Raw genomic sequence first — 17,261 nt, 5'->3', positions numbered from 1 at the left:
TGCCTGAGCTTCAAAAAGCCTTAAAAAGTCTCTGAGATTCTTCAGAAAGCATGAAAGAGTTTGAGTTTTTTCAAAAGTTGTTCTTAGTTTTCTTCACTAATGGTCTAACCTTTTAAATAGCCCAATTTTGGCAGCAGTATTCGCTTACGGCCATACCACCTTGGGCACGCCCGATCTCGTCTGATCTCGGAAGCTAAGCAGGGTCGGGCCTGGTTAGTACTTGGATGGGAGACCGCCTGGGAATACCAGGTGCTGTAAGCTTTTAAAAAAAAAAAAAAGAGTCCCTGAGCTTCAAAAAGCCTTAAAAAGTCTCTGAGATTCTTCAGAAAGCATGAAAGAGTTTGAGTTTTTTCAAAAGTTCTTCTTAGTCTTCTTCACTAATGGTCTAAGCTTTTAAATAAGGCCTGGTTAGTACTTGGATGGGAGGCCGCATGGGAATACTAGGTGTTGTAAGCTTTTTTAAGAAAAAAAAAAAAGAGTCCCTGAGCTTCTTCAAAAAGCCTTAAAAAGTCTCTGAGATTCTTCAGAAAGCATGAAAGAGCTTGAGTTTTTTCAAAAGTTGTTCTTAGTTTTCTTCACTAATGGTCTAACCTTTTAAATAGCCCAATTTTGGCAGCAGTTTTAGCTTACGGCCATACCACCTTGGGCACGCCCGATCTCGTCTGATCTCGGAAGCTAAGCAGGGTCGGGCCTGGTTAGTACTTGGATGGGAGACCGCCTGGGAATACCAGGTGCTGTAAGCTTTTAAAAAAAAAAAATAAAAAAAAAAGAGTGCCTGAGCTTCAAAAAGCCTTAAAAAGTCTCTGAGATTCTTCAGAAAGCATGAAAGAGTTTGAGTTTTTTCAAAAGTTCTTCTTAGTCTTCTTCACTAATGGTCTAAGCTTTTAAATAAGGCCTGGTTAGTACTTGGATGGGAGGCCGCATGGGAATACTAGGTGTTGTAAGCTTTTTTAAGAAAAAAAAAAAAGAGTCCCTGAGCTTCTTCAAAAAGCCTTAAAAAGTCTCTGAGATTCTTCAGAAAGCATGAAAGAGCTTGAGTTTTTTCAAAAGTTGTTCTTAGTTTTCTTCACTAATGGTCTAACCTTTTAAATAGCCCAATTTTGGCAGCAGTTTTAGCTTACGGCCATACCACCTTGGGCACGCCCGATCTCGTCTGATCTCGGAAGCTAAGCAGGGTCGGGCCTGGTTAGTACTTGGATGGGAGACCGCCTGGGAATACCAGGTGCTGTAAGCTTTTAAAAAAAAAAAAATAAAAAAAAAGAGTGCCTGAGCTTCAAAAAGCCTTAAAAAGTCTCTGAGATTCTTCAGAAAGCATGAAAGAGTTTGAGTTTTTTCAAAAGTTCTTCTTAGTCTTCTTCACTAATGGTCTAAGCTTTTAAATAAGGCCTGGTTAGTACTTGGATGGGAGGCCGCATGGGAATACTAGGTGTTGTAAGCTTTTTTAAGAAAAAAAAAAAAGAGTCCCTGAGCTTCTTCAAAAACCCTTAAAAAGTCTCTGAGATTCTTCAGAAAGCATGAAAGAGTTTGAGTTTTTTCAAAAGTTGTTCTTAGTTTTCTTCACTAATGGTCTAACCTTTTAAATAGCCCAATTTTGGCAGCAGTTTTCGCTTACGGCCATACCACCTTGGGCACGCCCGATCTCGTCTGATCTCGGAAGCTAAGCAGGGTCGGGCCTGGTTAGTACTTGGATGGGAGACCGCCTGGGAATACCAGGTGCTGTAAGCTTTTTAAAAAAAAAAAAAGAGTGCCTGAGCTTCAAAAAGCCTTAAAAAGTCTCTGAGATTCTTCAGAAAGCATGAAAGAGTTTGAGTTTTTTCAAAAGTTGTTCTTAGTTTTCTTCACTAATGGTCTAACCTTTTAAATAGCCCAATTTTGGCAGCAGTTTTCGCTTACGGCCATACCACCTTGGGCACGCCCGATCTCGTCTGATCTCGGAAGCTAAGCAGGGTCGGGCCTGGTTAGTACTTGGATGGGAGACCGCCTGGGAATACCAGGTGCTGTAAGCTTTTTTAAAAAAAAAAAAGAGTGCCTGAGCTTCAAAAAGCCTTAAAAAGTCTCTGAGATTCTTCAGAAAGCATGAAAGAGTTTGAGTTTTTTCAAAAGTTGTTCTTAGTTTTCTTCACTAATGGTCTAACCTTTTAAATAGCCCAATTTTGGCAGCAGTTTTCGCTTACGGCCATACCACCTTGGGCACGCCCGATCTCGTCTGATCTCGGAAGCTAAGCAGGGTCGGGCCTGGTTAGTACTTGGATGGGAGACCGCCTGGGAATACCAGGTGCTGTAAGCTTTTAAAAAAAAAAAAAAAAAAAAAAAGAGTGCCTGAGCTTCAAAAAGCCTTAAAAAGTCTCTGAGATTCTTCAGAAAGCATGAAAGAGTTTGAGTTTTTTCAAAAGTTGTTCTTAGTTTTCTTCACTAATGGTCTAACCTTTTAAATAGCCCAATTTTGGCAGCAGTATTCGCTTACGGCCATACCACCTTGGGCACGCCCGATCTCGTCTGATCTCGGAAGCTAAGCAGGGTCGGGCCTGGTTAGTACTTGGATGGGAGACCGCCTGGGAATACCAGGTGCTGTAAGCTTTTAAAAAAAAAAAAAAGAGTCCCTGAGCTTCAAAAAGCCTTAAAAAGTCTCTGAGATTCTTCAGAAAGCATGAAAGAGTTTGAGTTTTTTCAAAAGTTCTTCTTAGTCTTCTTCACTAATGGTCTAAGCTTTTAAATAAGGCCTGGTTAGTACTTGGATGGGAGGGCGCATGGGAATACTAGGTGTTGTAAGCTTTTTTAAGAAAAAAAAAAAAGAGTCCCTGAGCTTCTTCAAAAAGCCTTAAAAAGTCTCTGAGATTCTTCAGAAAGCAAGAAAGAGCTTGAGTTTTTTCAAAAGTTGTTCTTAGTTTTCTTCACTAATGGTCTAACCTTTTAAATAGCCCAATTTTGGCAGCAGTTTTAGCTTACGGCCATACCACCTTGGGCACGCCCGATCTCGTCTGATCTCGGAAGCTAAGCAGGGTCGGGCCTGGTTAGTACTTGGATGGGAGACCGCCTGGGAATACCAGGTGCTGTAAGCTTTTAAAAAAAAAAAAAAGAGTCCCTGAGCTTCAAAAAGCCTTAAAAAGTCTCTGAGATTCTTCAGAAAGCATGAAAGAGTTTGAGTTTTTTCAAAAGTTGTTCTTAGTTTTCTTCACTAATGGTCTAACCTTTTAAATAGCCCAATTTTGGCAGCAGTTTTCGCTTACGGCCATACCACCTTGGGCACGCCCGATCTCGTCTGATCTCGGAAGCTAAGCAGGGTCGGGCCTGGTTAGTACTTGGATGGGAGACCGCCTGGGAATACCAGGTGCTGTAAGCTTTTAAAAAAAAAAAATAAAAAAAAAAGAGTGCCTGAGCTTCAAAAAGCCTTAAAAAGTCTCTGAGATTCTTCAGAAAGCATGAAAGAGTTTGAGTTTTTTCAAAAGTTCTTCTTAGTCTTCTTCACTAATGGTCTAAGCTTTTAAATAAGGCCTGGTTAGTACTTGGATGGGAGGCCGCATGGGAATACTAGGTGTTGTAAGCTTTTTTAAGAAAAAAAAAAAAGAGTCCCTGAGCTTCTTCAAAAAGCCTTAAAAAGTCTCTGAGATTCTTCAGAAAGCATGAAAGAGCTTGAGTTTTTTCAAAAGTTGTTCTTAGTTTTCTTCACTAATGGTCTAACCTTTTAAATAGCCCAATTTTGGCAGCAGTTTTAGCTTACGGCCATACCACCTTGGGCACGCCCGATCTCGTCTGATCTCGGAAGCTAAGCAGGGTCGGGCCTGGTTAGTACTTGGATGGGAGACCGCCTGGGAATACCAGGTGCTGTAAGCTTTTAAAAAAAAAAAAAGAGTGCCTGAGCTTCAAAAAGCCTTAAAAAGTCTCTGAGATTCTTCAGAAAGCATGAAAGAGTTTGAGTTTTTTCAAAAGTTGTTCTTAGTTTTCTTCACTAATGGTCTAACCTTTTAAATAGCCCAATTTTGGCAGCAGTATTCGCTTACGGCCATACCACCTTGGGCACGCCCGATCTCGTCTGATCTCGGAAGCTAAGCAGGGTCGGGCCTGGTTAGTACTTGGATGGGAGACCGCCTGGGAATACCAGGTGCTGTAATCTTTAAAAAAAAAAAAAAAAAAAAAAGAGTGCCTGAGCTTCAAAAAGCCTTAAAAAGTCTCTGAGATTCTTCAGAAAGCATGAAAGAGTTTGAGTTTTTTCAAAAGTTCTTCTTAGTCTTCTTCACTAATGGTCTAAGCTTTTAAATAAGGCCTGGTTAGTACTTGGATGGGAGGCCGCATGGGAATACTAGGTGTTGTAAGCTTTTTTAAGAAAAAAAAAAAAGAGTCCCTGAGCTTCTTCAAAAACCCTTAAAAAGTCTCTGAGATTCTTCAGAAAGCATGAAAGAGTTTGAGTTTTTTCAAAAGTTGTTCTTAGTTTTCTTCACTAATGGTCTAACCTTTTAAATAGCCCAATTTTGGCAGCAGTTTTCGCTTACGGCCATACCACCTTGGGCACGCCCGATCTCGTCTGATCTCGGAAGCTAAGCAGGGTCGGGCCTGGTTAGTACTTGGATGGGAGACCGCCTGGGAATACCAGGTGCTGTAAGCTTTTTTAAAAAAAAAAAAGAGTGCCTGAGCTTCAAAAAGCCTTAAAAAGTCTCTGAGATTCTTCAGAAAGCATGAAAGAGTTTGAGTTTTTTCAAAAGTTGTTCTTAGTTTTCTTCACTAATGGTCTAACCTTTTAAATAGCCCAATTTTGGCAGCAGTTTTCGCTTACGGCCATACCACCTTGGGCACGCCCGATCTCGTCTGATCTCGGAAGCTAAGCAGGGTCGGGCCTGGTTAGTACTTGGATGGGAGACCGCCTGGGAATACCAGGTGCTGTAAGCTTTTAAAAAAAAAAAAAAAAAAAAAAAAGAGTGCCTGAGCTTCAAAAAGCCTTAAAAAGTCTCTGAGATTCTTCAGAAAGCATGAAAGAGTTTGAGTTTTTTCAAAAGTTCTTCTTAGTCTTCTTCACTAATGGTCTAAGCTTTTAAATAAGGCCTGGTTAGTACTTGGATGGGAGGCCGCATGGGAATACTAGGTGTTGTAAGCTTTTTTAAGAAAAAAAAAAAAGAGTCCCTGAGCTTCTTCAAAAACCCTTAAAAAGTCTCTGAGATTCTTCAGAAAGCATGAAAGAGTTTGAGTTTTTTCAAAAGTTGTTCTTAGTTTTCTTCACTAATGGTCTAACCTTTTAAATAGCCCAATTTTGGCAGCAGTTTTCGCTTAAGGCCATACCACCTTGGGCACGCCCGATCTCGTCTGATCTCGGAAGCTAAGCAGGGTCGGGCCTGGTTAGTACTTGGATGGGAGACCGCCTGGGAATACCAGGTGCTGTAAGCTTTTAAAAAAAAAAAAAAGAGTGCCTGAGCTTCAAAAAGCCTTAAAAAGTCTCTGAGATTCTTCAGAAAGCATGAAAGAGTTTGAGTTTTTTCAAAAGTTCTTCTTAGTCTTCTTCACTAATGGTCTAAGCTTTTAAATAAGGCCTGGTTAGTACTTGGATGGGAGGCCGCATGGGAATACTAGGTGTTGTAAGCTTTTTTAAGAAAAAAAAAAAAGAGTCCCTGAGCTTCTTCAAAAACCCTTAAAAAGTCTCTGAGATTCTTCAGAAAGCATGAAAGAGTTTGAGTTTTTTCAAAAGTTGTTCTTAGTTTTCTTCACTAATGGTCTAACCTTTTAAATAGCCCAATTTTGGCAGCAGTTTTCGCTTACGGCCATACCACCTTGGGCACGCCCGATCTCGTCTGATCTCGGAAGCTAAGCAGGGTCGGGCCTGGTTAGTACTTGGATGGGAGACCGCCTGGGAATACCAGGTGCTGTAAGCTTTTAAAAAAAAAAAAAAGAGTGCCTGAGCTTCAAAAAGCCTTAAAAAGTCTCTGAGATTCTTCAGAAAGCATGAAAGAGTTTGAGTTTTTTCAAAAGTTGTTCTTAGTTTTCTTCACTAATGGTCTAACCTTTTAAATAGCCCAATTTTGGCAGCAGTATTCGCTTACGGCCATACCACCTTGGGCACGCCCGATCTCGTCTGATCTCGGAAGCTAAGCAGGGTCGGGCCTGGTTAGTACTTGGATGGGAGACCGCCTGGGAATACCAGGTGCTGTAAGCTTTTAAAAAAAAAAAAAAGAGTCCCTGAGCTTCAAAAAGCCTTAAAAAGTCTCTGAGATTCTTCAGAAAGCATGAAAGAGTTTGAGTTTTTTCAAAAGTTCTTCTTAGTCTTCTTCACTAATGGTCTAAGCTTTTAAATAAGGCCTGGTTAGTACTTGGATGGGAGGCCGCATGGGAATACTAGGTGTTGTAAGCTTTTTTAAGAAAAAAAAAAAAGAGTCCCTGAGCTTCTTCAAAAAGCCTTAAAAAGTCTCTGAGATTCTTCAGAAAGCATGAAAGAGCTTGAGTTTTTTCAAAAGTTGTTCTTAGTTTTCTTCACTAATGGTCTAACCTTTTAAATAGCCCAATTTTGGCAGCAGTTTTAGCTTACGGCCATACCACCTTGGGCACGCCCGATCTCGTCTGATCTCGGAAGCTAAGCAGGGTCGGGCCTGGTTAGTACTTGGATGGGAGACCGCCTGGGAATACCAGGTGCTGTAAGCTTTTAAAAAAAAAAAAAAGAGTGCCTGAGCTTCAAAAAGCCTTAAAAAGTCTCTGAGATTCTTCAGAAAGCATGAAAGAGTTTGAGTTTTTTCAAAAGTTGTTCTTAGTTTTCTTCACTAATGGTCTAACCTTTTAAATAGCCCAATTTTGGCAGCAGTATTCGCTTACGGCCATACCACCTTGGGCACGCCCGATCTCGTCTGATCTCGGAAGCTAAGCAGGGTCGGGCCTGGTTAGTACTTGGATGGGAGACCGCCTGGGAATACCAGGTGCTGTAAGCTTTTAAAAAAAAAAAAAAGAGTCCCTGAGCTTCAAAAAGCCTTAAAAAGTCTCTGAGATTCTTCAGAAAGCATGAAAGAGTTTGAGTTTTTTCAAAAGTTCTTCTTAGTCTTCTTCACTAATGGTCTAAGCTTTTAAATAAGGCCTGGTTAGTACTTGGATGGGAGGCCGCATGGGAATACTAGGTGTTGTAAGCTTTTTTAAGAAAAAAAAAAAAGAGTCCCTGAGCTTCTTCAAAAAGCCTTAAAAAGTCTCTGAGATTCTTCAGAAAGCATGAAAGAGCTTGAGTTTTTTCAAAAGTTGTTCTTAGTTTTCTTCACTAATGGTCTAACCTTTTAAATAGCCCAATTTTGGCAGCAGTTTTAGCTTACGGCCATACCACCTTGGGCACGCCCGATCTCGTCTGATCTCGGAAGCTAAGCAGGGTCGGGCCTGGTTAGTACTTGGATGGGAGACCGCCTGGGAATACCAGGTGCTGTAAGCTTTTAAAAAAAAAAAATAAAAAAAAAAGAGTGCCTGAGCTTCAAAAAGCCTTAAAAAGTCTCTGAGATTCTTCAGAAAGCATGAAAGAGTTTGAGTTTTTTCAAAAGTTCTTCTTAGTCTTCTTCACTAATGGTCTAAGCTTTTAAATAAGGCCTGGTTAGTACTTGGATGGGAGGCCGCATGGGAATACTAGGTGTTGTAAGCTTTTTTAAGAAAAAAAAAAAAGAGTCCCTGAGCTTCTTCAAAAAGCCTTAAAAAGTCTCTGAGATTCTTCAGAAAGCATGAAAGAGCTTGAGTTTTTTCAAAAGTTGTTCTTAGTTTTCTTCACTAATGGTCTAACCTTTTAAATAGCCCAATTTTGGCAGCAGTTTTAGCTTACGGCCATACCACCTTGGGCACGCCCGATCTCGTCTGATCTCGGAAGCTAAGCAGGGTCGGGCCTGGTTAGTACTTGGATGGGAGACCGCCTGGGAATACCAGGTGCTGTAAGCTTTTAAAAAAAAAAAAATAAAAAAAAAGAGTGCCTGAGCTTCAAAAAGCCTTAAAAAGTCTCTGAGATTCTTCAGAAAGCATGAAAGAGTTTGAGTTTTTTCAAAAGTTCTTCTTAGTCTTCTTCACTAATGGTCTAAGCTTTTAAATAAGGCCTGGTTAGTACTTGGATGGGAGGCCGCATGGGAATACTAGGTGTTGTAAGCTTTTTTAAGAAAAAAAAAAAAGAGTCCCTGAGCTTCTTCAAAAACCCTTAAAAAGTCTCTGAGATTCTTCAGAAAGCATGAAAGAGTTTGAGTTTTTTCAAAAGTTGTTCTTAGTTTTCTTCACTAATGGTCTAACCTTTTAAATAGCCCAATTTTGGCAGCAGTTTTCGCTTACGGCCATACCACCTTGGGCACGCCCGATCTCGTCTGATCTCGGAAGCTAAGCAGGGTCGGGCCTGGTTAGTACTTGGATGGGAGACCGCCTGGGAATACCAGGTGCTGTAAGCTTTTTAAAAAAAAAAAAAGAGTGCCTGAGCTTCAAAAAGCCTTAAAAAGTCTCTGAGATTCTTCAGAAAGCATGAAAGAGTTTGAGTTTTTTCAAAAGTTGTTCTTAGTTTTCTTCACTAATGGTCTAACCTTTTAAATAGCCCAATTTTGGCAGCAGTTTTCGCTTACGGCCATACCACCTTGGGCACGCCCGATCTCGTCTGATCTCGGAAGCTAAGCAGGGTCGGGCCTGGTTAGTACTTGGATGGGAGACCGCCTGGGAATACCAGGTGCTGTAAGCTTTTTTAAAAAAAAAAAAGAGTGCCTGAGCTTCAAAAAGCCTTAAAAAGTCTCTGAGATTCTTCAGAAAGCATGAAAGAGTTTGAGTTTTTTCAAAAGTTGTTCTTAGTTTTCTTCACTAATGGTCTAACCTTTTAAATAGCCCAATTTTGGCAGCAGTTTTCGCTTACGGCCATACCACCTTGGGCACGCCCGATCTCGTCTGATCTCGGAAGCTAAGCAGGGTCGGGCCTGGTTAGTACTTGGATGGGAGACCGCCTGGGAATACCAGGTGCTGTAAGCTTTTAAAAAAAAAAAAAAAAAAAAAAAAGAGTGCCTGAGCTTCAAAAAGCCTTAAAAAGTCTCTGAGATTCTTCAGAAAGCATGAAAGAGTTTGAGTTTTTTCAAAAGTTCTTCTTAGTCTTCTTCACTAATGGTCTAAGCTTTTAAATAAGGCCTGGTTAGTACTTGGATGGGAGACCGCCTGGGAATACCAGGTGCTGTAAGCTTTTAAAAAAAAAAAAAAGAGTGCCTGAGCTTCAAAAAGCCTTAAAAAGTCTCTGAGATTCTTCAGAAAGCATGAAAGAGTTTGAGTTTTTTCAAAAGTTGTTCTTAGTTTTCTTCACTAATGGTCTAACCTTTTAAATAGCCCAATTTTGGCAGCAGTATTCGCTTACGGCCATACCACCTTGGGCACGCCCGATCTCGTCTGATCTCGGAAGCTAAGCAGGGTCGGGCCTGGTTAGTACTTGGATGGGAGACCGCCTGGGAATACCAGGTGCTGTAAGCTTTTAAAAAAAAAAAAAAGAGTCCCTGAGCTTCAAAAAGCCTTAAAAAGTCTCTGAGATTCTTCAGAAAGCATGAAAGAGTTTGAGTTTTTTCAAAAGTTCTTCTTAGTCTTCTTCACTAATGGTCTAAGCTTTTAAATAAGGCCTGGTTAGTACTTGGATGGGAGGCCGCATGGGAATACTAGGTGTTGTAAGCTTTTTTAAGAAAAAAAAAAAAGAGTCCCTGAGCTTCTTCAAAAAGCCTTAAAAAGTCTCTGAGATTCTTCAGAAAGCATGAAAGAGCTTGAGTTTTTTCAAAAGTTGTTCTTAGTTTTCTTCACTAATGGTCTAACCTTTTAAATAGCCCAATTTTGGCAGCAGTTTTAGCTTACGGCCATACCACCTTGGGCACGCCCGATCTCGTCTGATCTCGGAAGCTAAGCAGGGTCGGGCCTGGTTAGTACTTGGATGGGAGACCGCCTGGGAATACCAGGTGCTGTAAGCTTTTAAAAAAAAAAAATAAAAAAAAAAGAGTGCCTGAGCTTCAAAAAGCCTTAAAAAGTCTCTGAGATTCTTCAGAAAGCATGAAAGAGTTTGAGTTTTTTCAAAAGTTCTTCTTAGTCTTCTTCACTAATGGTCTAAGCTTTTAAATAAGGCCTGGTTAGTACTTGGATGGGAGGCCGCATGGGAATACTAGGTGTTGTAAGCTTTTTTAAGAAAAAAAAAAAAGAGTCCCTGAGCTTCTTCAAAAACCCTTAAAAAGTCTCTGAGATTCTTCAGAAAGCATGAAAGAGTTTGAGTTTTTTCAAAAGTTGTTCTTAGTTTTCTTCACTAATGGTCTAACCTTTTAAATAGCCCAATTTTGGCAGCAGTTTTCGCTTACGGCCATACCACCTTGGGCACGCCCGATCTCGTCTGATCTCGGAAGCTAAGCAGGGTCGGGCCTGGTTAGTACTTGGATGGGAGACCGCCTGGGAATACCAGGTGCTGTAAGCTTTTTAAAAAAAAAAAAGAGTGCCTGAGCTTCAAAAAGCCTTAAAAAGTCTCTGAGATTCTTCAGAAAGCATGAAAGAGTTTGAGTTTTTTCAAAAGTTGTTCTTAGTTTTCTTCACTAATGGTCTAACCTTTTAAATAGCCCAATTTTGGCAGCAGTATTCGCTTACGGCCATACCACCTTGGGCACGCCCGATCTCGTCTGATCTCGGAAGCTAAGCAGGGTCGGGCCTGGTTAGTACTTGGATGGGAGACCGCCTGGGAATACCAGGTGCTGTAAGCTTTTAAAAAAAAAAAAAAGAGTCCCTGAGCTTCAAAAAGCCTTAAAAAGTCTCTGAGATTCTTCAGAAAGCATGAAAGAGTTTGAGTTTTTTCAAAAGTTCTTCTTAGTCTTCTTCACTAATGGTCTAAGCTTTTAAATAAGGCCTGGTTAGTACTTGGATGGGAGGGCGCATGGGAATACTAGGTGTTGTAAGCTTTTTTAAGAAAAAAAAAAAAGAGTCCCTGAGCTTCTTCAAAAAGCCTTAAAAAGTCTCTGAGATTCTTCAGAAAGCAAGAAAGAGCTTGAGTTTTTTCAAAAGTTGTTCTTAGTTTTCTTCACTAATGGTCTAACCTTTTAAATAGCCCAATTTTGGCAGCAGTTTTAGCTTACGGCCATACCACCTTGGGCACGCCCGATCTCGTCTGATCTCGGAAGCTAAGCAGGGTCGGGCCTGGTTAGTACTTGGATGGGAGACCGCCTGGGAATACCAGGTGCTGTAAGCTTTTAAAAAAAAAAAAAAGAGTCCCTGAGCTTCAAAAAGCCTTAAAAAGTCTCTGAGATTCTTCAGAAAGCATGAAAGAGTTTGAGTTTTTTCAAAAGTTGTTCTTAGTTTTCTTCACTAATGGTCTAACCTTTTAAATAGCCCAATTTTGGCAGCAGTTTTCGCTTACGGCCATACCACCTTGGGCACGCCCGATCTCGTCTGATCTCGGAAGCTAAGCAGGGTCGGGCCTGGTTAGTACTTGGATGGGAGACCGCCTGGGAATACCAGGTGCTGTAAGCTTTTAAAAAAAAAAAATAAAAAAAAAAGAGTGCCTGAGCTTCAAAAAGCCTTAAAAAGTCTCTGAGATTCTTCAGAAAGCATGAAAGAGTTTGAGTTTTTTCAAAAGTTCTTCTTAGTCTTCTTCACTAATGGTCTAAGCTTTTAAATAAGGCCTGGTTAGTACTTGGATGGGAGGCCGCATGGGAATACTAGGTGTTGTAAGCTTTTTTAAGAAAAAAAAAAAAGAGTCCCTGAGCTTCTTCAAAAAGCCTTAAAAAGTCTCTGAGATTCTTCAGAAAGCATGAAAGAGCTTGAGTTTTTTCAAAAGTTGTTCTTAGTTTTCTTCACTAATGGTCTAACCTTTTAAATAGCCCAATTTTGGCAGCAGTTTTAGCTTACGGCCATACCACCTTGGGCACGCCCGATCTCGTCTGATCTCGGAAGCTAAGCAGGGTCGGGCCTGGTTAGTACTTGGATGGGAGACCGCCTGGGAATACCAGGTGCTGTAAGCTTTTAAAAAAAAAAAAAGAGTGCCTGAGCTTCAAAAAGCCTTAAAAAGTCTCTGAGATTCTTCAGAAAGCATGAAAGAGTTTGAGTTTTTTCAAAAGTTGTTCTTAGTTTTCTTCACTAATGGTCTAACCTTTTAAATAGCCCAATTTTGGCAGCAGTATTCGCTTACGGCCATACCACCTTGGGCACGCCCGATCTCGTCTGATCTCGGAAGCTAAGCAGGGTCGGGCCTGGTTAGTACTTGGATGGGAGACCGCCTGGGAATACCAGGTGCTGTAATCTTTAAAAAAAAAAAAAAAAAAAAAAGAGTGCCTGAGCTTCAAAAAGCCTTAAAAAGTCTCTGAGATTCTTCAGAAAGCATGAAAGAGTTTGAGTTTTTTCAAAAGTTCTTCTTAGTCTTCTTCACTAATGGTCTAAGCTTTTAAATAAGGCCTGGTTAGTACTTGGATGGGAGGCCGCATGGGAATACTAGGTGTTGTAAGCTTTTTTAAGAAAAAAAAAAAAGAGTCCCTGAGCTTCTTCAAAAACCCTTAAAAAGTCTCTGAGATTCTTCAGAAAGCATGAAAGAGTTTGAGTTTTTTCAAAAGTTGTTCTTAGTTTTCTTCACTAATGGTCTAACCTTTTAAATAGCCCAATTTTGGCAGCAGTTTTCGCTTACGGCCATACCACCTTGGGCACGCCCGATCTCGTCTGATCTCGGAAGCTAAGCAGGGTCGGGCCTGGTTAGTACTTGGATGGGAGACCGCCTGGGAATACCAGGTGCTGTAAGCTTTTTTAAAAAAAAAAAAGAGTGCCTGAGCTTCAAAAAGCCTTAAAAAGTCTCTGAGATTCTTCAGAAAGCATGAAAGAGTTTGAGTTTTTTCAAAAGTTGTTCTTAGTTTTCTTCACTAATGGTCTAACCTTTTAAATAGCCCAATTTTGGCAGCAGTTTTCGCTTACGGCCATACCACCTTGGGCACGCCCGATCTCGTCTGATCTCGGAAGCTAAGCAGGGTCGGGCCTGGTTAGTACTTGGATGGGAGACCGCCTGGGAATACCAGGTGCTGTAAGCTTTTAAAAAAAAAAAAAAAAAAAAAAAGAGTGCCTGAGCTTCAAAAAGCCTTAAAAAGTCTCTGAGATTCTTCAGAAAGCATGAAAGAGTTTGAGTTTTTTCAAAAGTTCTTCTTAGTCTTCTTCACTAATGGTCTAAGCTTTTAAATAAGGCCTGGTTAGTACTTGGATGGGAGGCCGCATGGGAATACTAGGTGTTGTAAGCTTTTTTAAGAAAAAAAAAAAAGAGTCCCTGAGCTTCTTCAAAAACCCTTAAAAAGTCTCTGAGATTCTTCAGAAAGCATGAAAGAGTTTGAGTTTTTTCAAAAGTTGTTCTTAGTTTTCTTCACTAATGGTCTAACCTTTTAAATAGCCCAATTTTGGCAGCAGTTTTCGCTTAAGGCCATACCACCTTGGGCACGCCCGATCTCGTCTGATCTCGGAAGCTAAGCAGGGTCGGGCCTGGTTAGTACTTGGATGGGAGACCGCCTGGGAATACCAGGTGCTGTAAGCTTTTAAAAAAAAAAAAAAGAGTGCCTGAGCTTCAAAAAGCCTTAAAAAGTCTCTGAGATTCTTCAGAAAGCATGAAAGAGTTTGAGTTTTTTCAAAAGTTCTTCTTAGTCTTCTTCACTAATGGTCTAAGCTTTTAAATAAGGCCTGGTTAGTACTTGGATGGGAGGCCGCATGGGAATACTAGGTGTTGTAAGCTTTTTTAAGAAAAAAAAAAAAGAGTCCCTGAGCTTCTTCAAAAACCCTTAAAAAGTCTCTGAGATTCTTCAGAAAGCATGAAAGAGTTTGAGTTTTTTCAAAAGTTGTTCTTAGTTTTCTTCACTAATGGTCTAACCTTTTAAATAGCCCAATTTTGGCAGCAGTTTTCGCTTACGGCCATACCACCTTGGGCACGCCCGATCTCGTCTGATCTCGGAAGCTAAGCAGGGTCGGGCCTGGTTAGTACTTGGATGGGAGACCGCCTGGGAATACCAGGTGCTGTAAGCTTTTAAAAAAAAAAAAAAGAGTGCCTGAGCTTCAAAAAGCCTTAAAAAGTCTCTGAGATTCTTCAGAAAGCATGAAAGAGTTTGAGTTTTTTCAAAAGTTGTTCTTAGTTTTCTTCACTAATGGTCTAACCTTTTAAATAGCCCAATTTTGGCAGCAGTATTCGCTTACGGCCATACCACCTTGGGCACGCCCGATCTCGTCTGATCTCGGAAGCTAAGCAGGGTCGGGCCTGGTTAGTACTTGGATGGGAGACCGCCTGGGAATACCAGGTGCTGTAAGCTTTTAAAAAAAAAAAAAAGAGTCCCTGAGCTTCAAAAAGCCTTAAAAAGTCTCTGAGATTCTTCAGAAAGCATGAAAGAGTTTGAGTTTTTTCAAAAGTTCTTCTTAGTCTTCTTCACTAATGGTCTAAGCTTTTAAATAAGGCCTGGTTAGTACTTGGATGGGAGGCCGCATGGGAATACTAGGTGTTGTAAGCTTTTTTAAGAAAAAAAAAAAAGAGTCCCTGAGCTTCTTCAAAAAGCCTTAAAAAGTCTCTGAGATTCTTCAGAAAGCATGAAAGAGCTTGAGTTTTTTCAAAAGTTGTTCTTAGTTTTCTTCACTAATGGTCTAACCTTTTAAATAGCCCAATTTTGGCAGCAGTTTTAGCTTACGGCCATACCACCTTGGGCACGCCCGATCTCGTCTGATCTCGGAAGCTAAGCAGGGTCGGGCCTGGTTAGTACTTGGATGGGAGACCGCCTGGGAATACCAGGTGCTGTAAGCTTTTAAAAAAAAAAAAAAGAGTGCCTGAGCTTCAAAAAGCCTTAAAAAGTCTCTGAGATTCTTCAGAAAGCATGAAAGAGTTTGAGTTTTTTCAAAAGTTGTTCTTAGTTTTCTTCACTAATGGTCTAACCTTTTAAATAGCCCAATTTTGGCAGCAGTATTCGCTTACGGCCATACCACCTTGGGCACGCCCGATCTCGTCTGATCTCGGAAGCTAAGCAGGGTCGGGCCTGGTTAGTACTTGGATGGGAGACCGCCTGGGAATACCAGGTGCTGTAAGCTTTTTAAAAAAAAAAAAAAGAGTCCCTGAGCTTCAAAAAGCCTTAAAAAGTCTCTGAGATTCTTCAGAAAGCATGAAAGAGTTTGAGTTTTTTCAAAAGTTCTTCTTAGTCTTCTTCACTAATGGTCTAAGCTTTTAAATAAGGCCTGGTTAGTACTTGGATGGGAGGCCGCATGGGAATACTAGGTGTTGTAAGCTTTTTTAAGAAAAAAAAAAAAGAGTCCCTGAGCTTCTTCAAAAAGCCTTAAAAAGTCTCTGAGATTCTTCAGAAAGCATGAAAGAGCTTGAGTTTTTTCAAAAGTTGTTCTTAGTTTTCTTCACTAATGGTCTAACCTTTTAAATAGCCCAATTTTGGCAGCAGTTTTAGCTTACGGCCATACCACCTTGGGCACGCCCGATCTCGTCTGATCTCGGAAGCTAAGCAGGGTCGGGCCTGGTTAGTACTTGGATGGGAGACCGCCTGGGAATACCAGGTGCTGTAAGCTTTTAAAAAAAAAAAATAAAAAAAAAAGAGTGCCTGAGCTTCAAAAAGCCTTAAAAAGTCTCTGAGATTCTTCAGAAAGCATGAAAGAGTTTGAGTTTTTTCAAAAGTTCTTCTTAGTCTTCTTCACTAATGGTCTAAGCTTTTAAATAAGGCCTGGTTAGTACTTGGATGGGAGGCCGCATGGGAATACTAGGTGTTGTAAGCTTTTTTAAGAAAAAAAAAAAAGAGTCCCTGAGCTTCTTCAAAAAGCCTTAAAAAGTCTCTGAGATTCTTCAGAAAGCATGAAAGAGCTTGAGTTTTTTCAAAAGTTGTTCTTAGTTTTCTTCACTAATGGTCTAACCTTTTAAATAGCCCAATTTTGGCAGCAGTTTTAGCTTACGGCCATACCACCTTGGGCACGCCCGATCTCGTCTGATCTCGGAAGCTAAGCAGGGTCGGGCCTGGTTAGTACTTGGATGGGAGACCGCCTGGGAATACCAGGTGCTGTAAGCTTTTAAAAAAAAAAAAATAAAAAAAAAGAGTGCCTGAGCTTCAAAAAGCCTTAAAAAGTCTCTGAGATTCTTCAGAAAGCATGAAAGAGTTTGAGTTTTTTCAAAAGTTCTTCTTAGTCTTCTTCACTAATGGTCTAAGCTTTTAAATAAGGCCTGGTTAGTACTTGGATGGGAGGCCGCATGGGAATACTAGGTGTTGTAAGCTTTTTTAAGAAAAAAAAAAAAGAGTCCCTGAGCTTCTTCAAAAACCCTTAAAAAGTCTCTGAGATTCTTCAGAAAGCATGAAAGAGTTTGAGTTTTTTCAAAAGTTGTTCTTAGTTTTCTTCACTAATGGTCTAACCTTTTAAATAGCCCAATTTTGGCAGCAGTTTTCGCTTACGGCCATACCACCTTGGGCACGCCCGATCTCGTCTGATCTCGGAAGCTAAGCAGGGTCGGGCCTGGTTAGTACTTGGATGGGAGACCGCCTGGGAATACCAGGTGCTGTAAGCTTTTTAAAAAAAAAAAAAGAGTGCCTGAGCTTCAAAAAGCCTTAAAAAGTCTCTGAGATTCTTCAGAAAGCATGAAAGAGTTTGAGTTTTTTCAAAAGTTGTTCTTAGTTTTCTTCACTAATGGTCTAACCTTTTAAATAGCCCAATTTTGGCAGCAGTTTTCGCTTACGGCCATACCACCTTGGGCACGCCCGATCTCGTCTGATCTCGGAAGCTAAGCAGGGTCGGGCCTGGTTAGTACTTGGATGGGAGACCGCCTGGGAATACCAGGTGCTGTAAGCTTTTAAAAAAAAAAAAAAGAGTCCCTGAGCTTCAAAAAGCCTTAAAAAGTCTCTGAGATTCTTCAGAAAGCATGAAAGAGTTTGAGTTTTTTCAAAAGTTCTTCTTAGTCTTCTTCACTAATGGTCTAAGCTTTTAAATAAGGCCTGGTTAGTACTTGGATGGGAGGCCGCATGGGAATACTAGGTGTTGTAAGCTTTTTTAAGAAAAAAAAAAAAGAGTCCCTGAGCTTCTTCAAAAACCCTTAAAAAGTCTCTGAGATTCTTCAGAAAGCATGAAAGAGTTTGAGTTTTTTCAAAAGTTGTTCTTAGTTTTCTTCACTAATGGTCTAACCTTTTAAATAGCCCAATTTTGGCAGCAGTTTTCGCTTACGGCCATACCACCTTGGGCACGCCCGATCTCGTCTGATCTCGGAAGCTAAGCAGGGTCGGGCCTGGTTAGTACTTGGATGGGAGACCGCCTGGGAATACCAGGTGCTGTAAGCTTTTTAAAAAAAAAAAAGAGTGCCTGAGCTTCAAAAAGCCTTAAAAAGT

The 17,261-nt window shown here is 40.6% G+C and overlaps 43 non-coding genes across 43 annotated transcripts; all 43 read left to right on the top strand.

Moving 5' to 3' along the window:
• Nucleotides 1-142: 142 nt before the first annotated feature.
• LOC143726487 (5S ribosomal RNA) lies at nt 143-261 on the top strand. Its single transcript, XR_013198729.1, has one exon. It is a non-coding gene; the product is annotated as a 5S ribosomal RNA (ribosomal RNA).
• Nucleotides 262-624: 363 nt separating this feature from the next.
• Nucleotides 625-743, top strand: LOC143726486 (5S ribosomal RNA). The gene has a single exon (XR_013198728.1). It is a non-coding gene; the product is annotated as a 5S ribosomal RNA (ribosomal RNA).
• A 372-nt stretch (nt 744-1,115) lies between these two features.
• Nucleotides 1,116-1,234, top strand: LOC143726485 (5S ribosomal RNA). The gene has a single exon (XR_013198727.1). It is a non-coding gene; the product is annotated as a 5S ribosomal RNA (ribosomal RNA).
• A 372-nt stretch (nt 1,235-1,606) lies between these two features.
• On the top strand, nt 1,607-1,725 carry LOC143726484 (5S ribosomal RNA). The gene has a single exon (XR_013198726.1). It is a non-coding gene; the product is annotated as a 5S ribosomal RNA (ribosomal RNA).
• A 162-nt stretch (nt 1,726-1,887) lies between these two features.
• Nucleotides 1,888-2,006, top strand: LOC143726483 (5S ribosomal RNA). The gene has a single exon (XR_013198725.1). It is a non-coding gene; the product is annotated as a 5S ribosomal RNA (ribosomal RNA).
• A 162-nt stretch (nt 2,007-2,168) lies between these two features.
• On the top strand, nt 2,169-2,287 carry LOC143726482 (5S ribosomal RNA). Its single transcript, XR_013198724.1, has one exon. It is a non-coding gene; the product is annotated as a 5S ribosomal RNA (ribosomal RNA).
• Nucleotides 2,288-2,458: 171 nt separating this feature from the next.
• Nucleotides 2,459-2,577, top strand: LOC143726481 (5S ribosomal RNA). The gene has a single exon (XR_013198722.1). It is a non-coding gene; the product is annotated as a 5S ribosomal RNA (ribosomal RNA).
• Nucleotides 2,578-2,940: 363 nt separating this feature from the next.
• On the top strand, nt 2,941-3,059 carry LOC143726480 (5S ribosomal RNA). Its single transcript, XR_013198721.1, has one exon. It is a non-coding gene; the product is annotated as a 5S ribosomal RNA (ribosomal RNA).
• Nucleotides 3,060-3,221: 162 nt separating this feature from the next.
• On the top strand, nt 3,222-3,340 carry LOC143726478 (5S ribosomal RNA). Its single transcript, XR_013198719.1, has one exon. It is a non-coding gene; the product is annotated as a 5S ribosomal RNA (ribosomal RNA).
• A 372-nt stretch (nt 3,341-3,712) lies between these two features.
• On the top strand, nt 3,713-3,831 carry LOC143726476 (5S ribosomal RNA). The gene has a single exon (XR_013198718.1). It is a non-coding gene; the product is annotated as a 5S ribosomal RNA (ribosomal RNA).
• A 161-nt stretch (nt 3,832-3,992) lies between these two features.
• Nucleotides 3,993-4,111, top strand: LOC143726243 (5S ribosomal RNA). Its single transcript, XR_013198496.1, has one exon. It is a non-coding gene; the product is annotated as a 5S ribosomal RNA (ribosomal RNA).
• A 370-nt stretch (nt 4,112-4,481) lies between these two features.
• Nucleotides 4,482-4,600, top strand: LOC143726475 (5S ribosomal RNA). The gene has a single exon (XR_013198717.1). It is a non-coding gene; the product is annotated as a 5S ribosomal RNA (ribosomal RNA).
• A 162-nt stretch (nt 4,601-4,762) lies between these two features.
• Nucleotides 4,763-4,881, top strand: LOC143726474 (5S ribosomal RNA). The gene has a single exon (XR_013198716.1). It is a non-coding gene; the product is annotated as a 5S ribosomal RNA (ribosomal RNA).
• A 373-nt stretch (nt 4,882-5,254) lies between these two features.
• On the top strand, nt 5,255-5,373 carry LOC143726350 (5S ribosomal RNA). The gene has a single exon (XR_013198599.1). It is a non-coding gene; the product is annotated as a 5S ribosomal RNA (ribosomal RNA).
• Nucleotides 5,374-5,736: 363 nt separating this feature from the next.
• LOC143726473 (5S ribosomal RNA) lies at nt 5,737-5,855 on the top strand. Its single transcript, XR_013198715.1, has one exon. It is a non-coding gene; the product is annotated as a 5S ribosomal RNA (ribosomal RNA).
• A 162-nt stretch (nt 5,856-6,017) lies between these two features.
• LOC143726472 (5S ribosomal RNA) lies at nt 6,018-6,136 on the top strand. Its single transcript, XR_013198714.1, has one exon. It is a non-coding gene; the product is annotated as a 5S ribosomal RNA (ribosomal RNA).
• Nucleotides 6,137-6,499: 363 nt separating this feature from the next.
• On the top strand, nt 6,500-6,618 carry LOC143726471 (5S ribosomal RNA). The gene has a single exon (XR_013198713.1). It is a non-coding gene; the product is annotated as a 5S ribosomal RNA (ribosomal RNA).
• Nucleotides 6,619-6,780: 162 nt separating this feature from the next.
• Nucleotides 6,781-6,899, top strand: LOC143726470 (5S ribosomal RNA). Its single transcript, XR_013198712.1, has one exon. It is a non-coding gene; the product is annotated as a 5S ribosomal RNA (ribosomal RNA).
• Nucleotides 6,900-7,262: 363 nt separating this feature from the next.
• Nucleotides 7,263-7,381, top strand: LOC143726469 (5S ribosomal RNA). Its single transcript, XR_013198711.1, has one exon. It is a non-coding gene; the product is annotated as a 5S ribosomal RNA (ribosomal RNA).
• Nucleotides 7,382-7,753: 372 nt separating this feature from the next.
• LOC143726468 (5S ribosomal RNA) lies at nt 7,754-7,872 on the top strand. The gene has a single exon (XR_013198710.1). It is a non-coding gene; the product is annotated as a 5S ribosomal RNA (ribosomal RNA).
• Nucleotides 7,873-8,244: 372 nt separating this feature from the next.
• On the top strand, nt 8,245-8,363 carry LOC143726466 (5S ribosomal RNA). Its single transcript, XR_013198708.1, has one exon. It is a non-coding gene; the product is annotated as a 5S ribosomal RNA (ribosomal RNA).
• A 162-nt stretch (nt 8,364-8,525) lies between these two features.
• Nucleotides 8,526-8,644, top strand: LOC143726465 (5S ribosomal RNA). The gene has a single exon (XR_013198707.1). It is a non-coding gene; the product is annotated as a 5S ribosomal RNA (ribosomal RNA).
• A 162-nt stretch (nt 8,645-8,806) lies between these two features.
• Nucleotides 8,807-8,925, top strand: LOC143726464 (5S ribosomal RNA). The gene has a single exon (XR_013198706.1). It is a non-coding gene; the product is annotated as a 5S ribosomal RNA (ribosomal RNA).
• A 367-nt stretch (nt 8,926-9,292) lies between these two features.
• On the top strand, nt 9,293-9,411 carry LOC143726463 (5S ribosomal RNA). Its single transcript, XR_013198705.1, has one exon. It is a non-coding gene; the product is annotated as a 5S ribosomal RNA (ribosomal RNA).
• Nucleotides 9,412-9,774: 363 nt separating this feature from the next.
• LOC143726462 (5S ribosomal RNA) lies at nt 9,775-9,893 on the top strand. Its single transcript, XR_013198704.1, has one exon. It is a non-coding gene; the product is annotated as a 5S ribosomal RNA (ribosomal RNA).
• Nucleotides 9,894-10,265: 372 nt separating this feature from the next.
• On the top strand, nt 10,266-10,384 carry LOC143726461 (5S ribosomal RNA). The gene has a single exon (XR_013198703.1). It is a non-coding gene; the product is annotated as a 5S ribosomal RNA (ribosomal RNA).
• Nucleotides 10,385-10,545: 161 nt separating this feature from the next.
• On the top strand, nt 10,546-10,664 carry LOC143726460 (5S ribosomal RNA). The gene has a single exon (XR_013198702.1). It is a non-coding gene; the product is annotated as a 5S ribosomal RNA (ribosomal RNA).
• Nucleotides 10,665-11,027: 363 nt separating this feature from the next.
• Nucleotides 11,028-11,146, top strand: LOC143726459 (5S ribosomal RNA). Its single transcript, XR_013198701.1, has one exon. It is a non-coding gene; the product is annotated as a 5S ribosomal RNA (ribosomal RNA).
• A 162-nt stretch (nt 11,147-11,308) lies between these two features.
• On the top strand, nt 11,309-11,427 carry LOC143726453 (5S ribosomal RNA). Its single transcript, XR_013198700.1, has one exon. It is a non-coding gene; the product is annotated as a 5S ribosomal RNA (ribosomal RNA).
• A 372-nt stretch (nt 11,428-11,799) lies between these two features.
• On the top strand, nt 11,800-11,918 carry LOC143726442 (5S ribosomal RNA). Its single transcript, XR_013198689.1, has one exon. It is a non-coding gene; the product is annotated as a 5S ribosomal RNA (ribosomal RNA).
• Nucleotides 11,919-12,079: 161 nt separating this feature from the next.
• Nucleotides 12,080-12,198, top strand: LOC143726242 (5S ribosomal RNA). Its single transcript, XR_013198495.1, has one exon. It is a non-coding gene; the product is annotated as a 5S ribosomal RNA (ribosomal RNA).
• A 370-nt stretch (nt 12,199-12,568) lies between these two features.
• LOC143726429 (5S ribosomal RNA) lies at nt 12,569-12,687 on the top strand. Its single transcript, XR_013198677.1, has one exon. It is a non-coding gene; the product is annotated as a 5S ribosomal RNA (ribosomal RNA).
• Nucleotides 12,688-12,849: 162 nt separating this feature from the next.
• LOC143726418 (5S ribosomal RNA) lies at nt 12,850-12,968 on the top strand. Its single transcript, XR_013198666.1, has one exon. It is a non-coding gene; the product is annotated as a 5S ribosomal RNA (ribosomal RNA).
• Nucleotides 12,969-13,340: 372 nt separating this feature from the next.
• On the top strand, nt 13,341-13,459 carry LOC143726349 (5S ribosomal RNA). The gene has a single exon (XR_013198598.1). It is a non-coding gene; the product is annotated as a 5S ribosomal RNA (ribosomal RNA).
• A 363-nt stretch (nt 13,460-13,822) lies between these two features.
• LOC143726406 (5S ribosomal RNA) lies at nt 13,823-13,941 on the top strand. Its single transcript, XR_013198655.1, has one exon. It is a non-coding gene; the product is annotated as a 5S ribosomal RNA (ribosomal RNA).
• Nucleotides 13,942-14,103: 162 nt separating this feature from the next.
• Nucleotides 14,104-14,222, top strand: LOC143726395 (5S ribosomal RNA). The gene has a single exon (XR_013198644.1). It is a non-coding gene; the product is annotated as a 5S ribosomal RNA (ribosomal RNA).
• Nucleotides 14,223-14,585: 363 nt separating this feature from the next.
• On the top strand, nt 14,586-14,704 carry LOC143726384 (5S ribosomal RNA). The gene has a single exon (XR_013198633.1). It is a non-coding gene; the product is annotated as a 5S ribosomal RNA (ribosomal RNA).
• Nucleotides 14,705-14,866: 162 nt separating this feature from the next.
• LOC143726373 (5S ribosomal RNA) lies at nt 14,867-14,985 on the top strand. The gene has a single exon (XR_013198622.1). It is a non-coding gene; the product is annotated as a 5S ribosomal RNA (ribosomal RNA).
• Nucleotides 14,986-15,349: 364 nt separating this feature from the next.
• Nucleotides 15,350-15,468, top strand: LOC143726362 (5S ribosomal RNA). The gene has a single exon (XR_013198611.1). It is a non-coding gene; the product is annotated as a 5S ribosomal RNA (ribosomal RNA).
• A 372-nt stretch (nt 15,469-15,840) lies between these two features.
• Nucleotides 15,841-15,959, top strand: LOC143726351 (5S ribosomal RNA). The gene has a single exon (XR_013198600.1). It is a non-coding gene; the product is annotated as a 5S ribosomal RNA (ribosomal RNA).
• Nucleotides 15,960-16,331: 372 nt separating this feature from the next.
• Nucleotides 16,332-16,450, top strand: LOC143726340 (5S ribosomal RNA). Its single transcript, XR_013198589.1, has one exon. It is a non-coding gene; the product is annotated as a 5S ribosomal RNA (ribosomal RNA).
• Nucleotides 16,451-16,612: 162 nt separating this feature from the next.
• Nucleotides 16,613-16,731, top strand: LOC143726329 (5S ribosomal RNA). The gene has a single exon (XR_013198578.1). It is a non-coding gene; the product is annotated as a 5S ribosomal RNA (ribosomal RNA).
• Nucleotides 16,732-17,094: 363 nt separating this feature from the next.
• Nucleotides 17,095-17,213, top strand: LOC143726316 (5S ribosomal RNA). Its single transcript, XR_013198566.1, has one exon. It is a non-coding gene; the product is annotated as a 5S ribosomal RNA (ribosomal RNA).
• Nucleotides 17,214-17,261: the final 48 nt, after the last annotated feature.

This window comes from Siphateles boraxobius, unplaced genomic scaffold (genome assembly GCF_051911475.1).
Source record: "Siphateles boraxobius isolate OS27281-9 unplaced genomic scaffold, OSU_SipBor_1 77, whole genome shotgun sequence".
NCBI classification, from domain to species: Eukaryota; Metazoa; Chordata; class Actinopteri; order Cypriniformes; family Leuciscidae; genus Siphateles; species Siphateles boraxobius.
The sequence above is the reverse complement of the archived record's forward strand: the minus strand, read 5'-3'. Positions and strand labels throughout refer to the sequence as shown.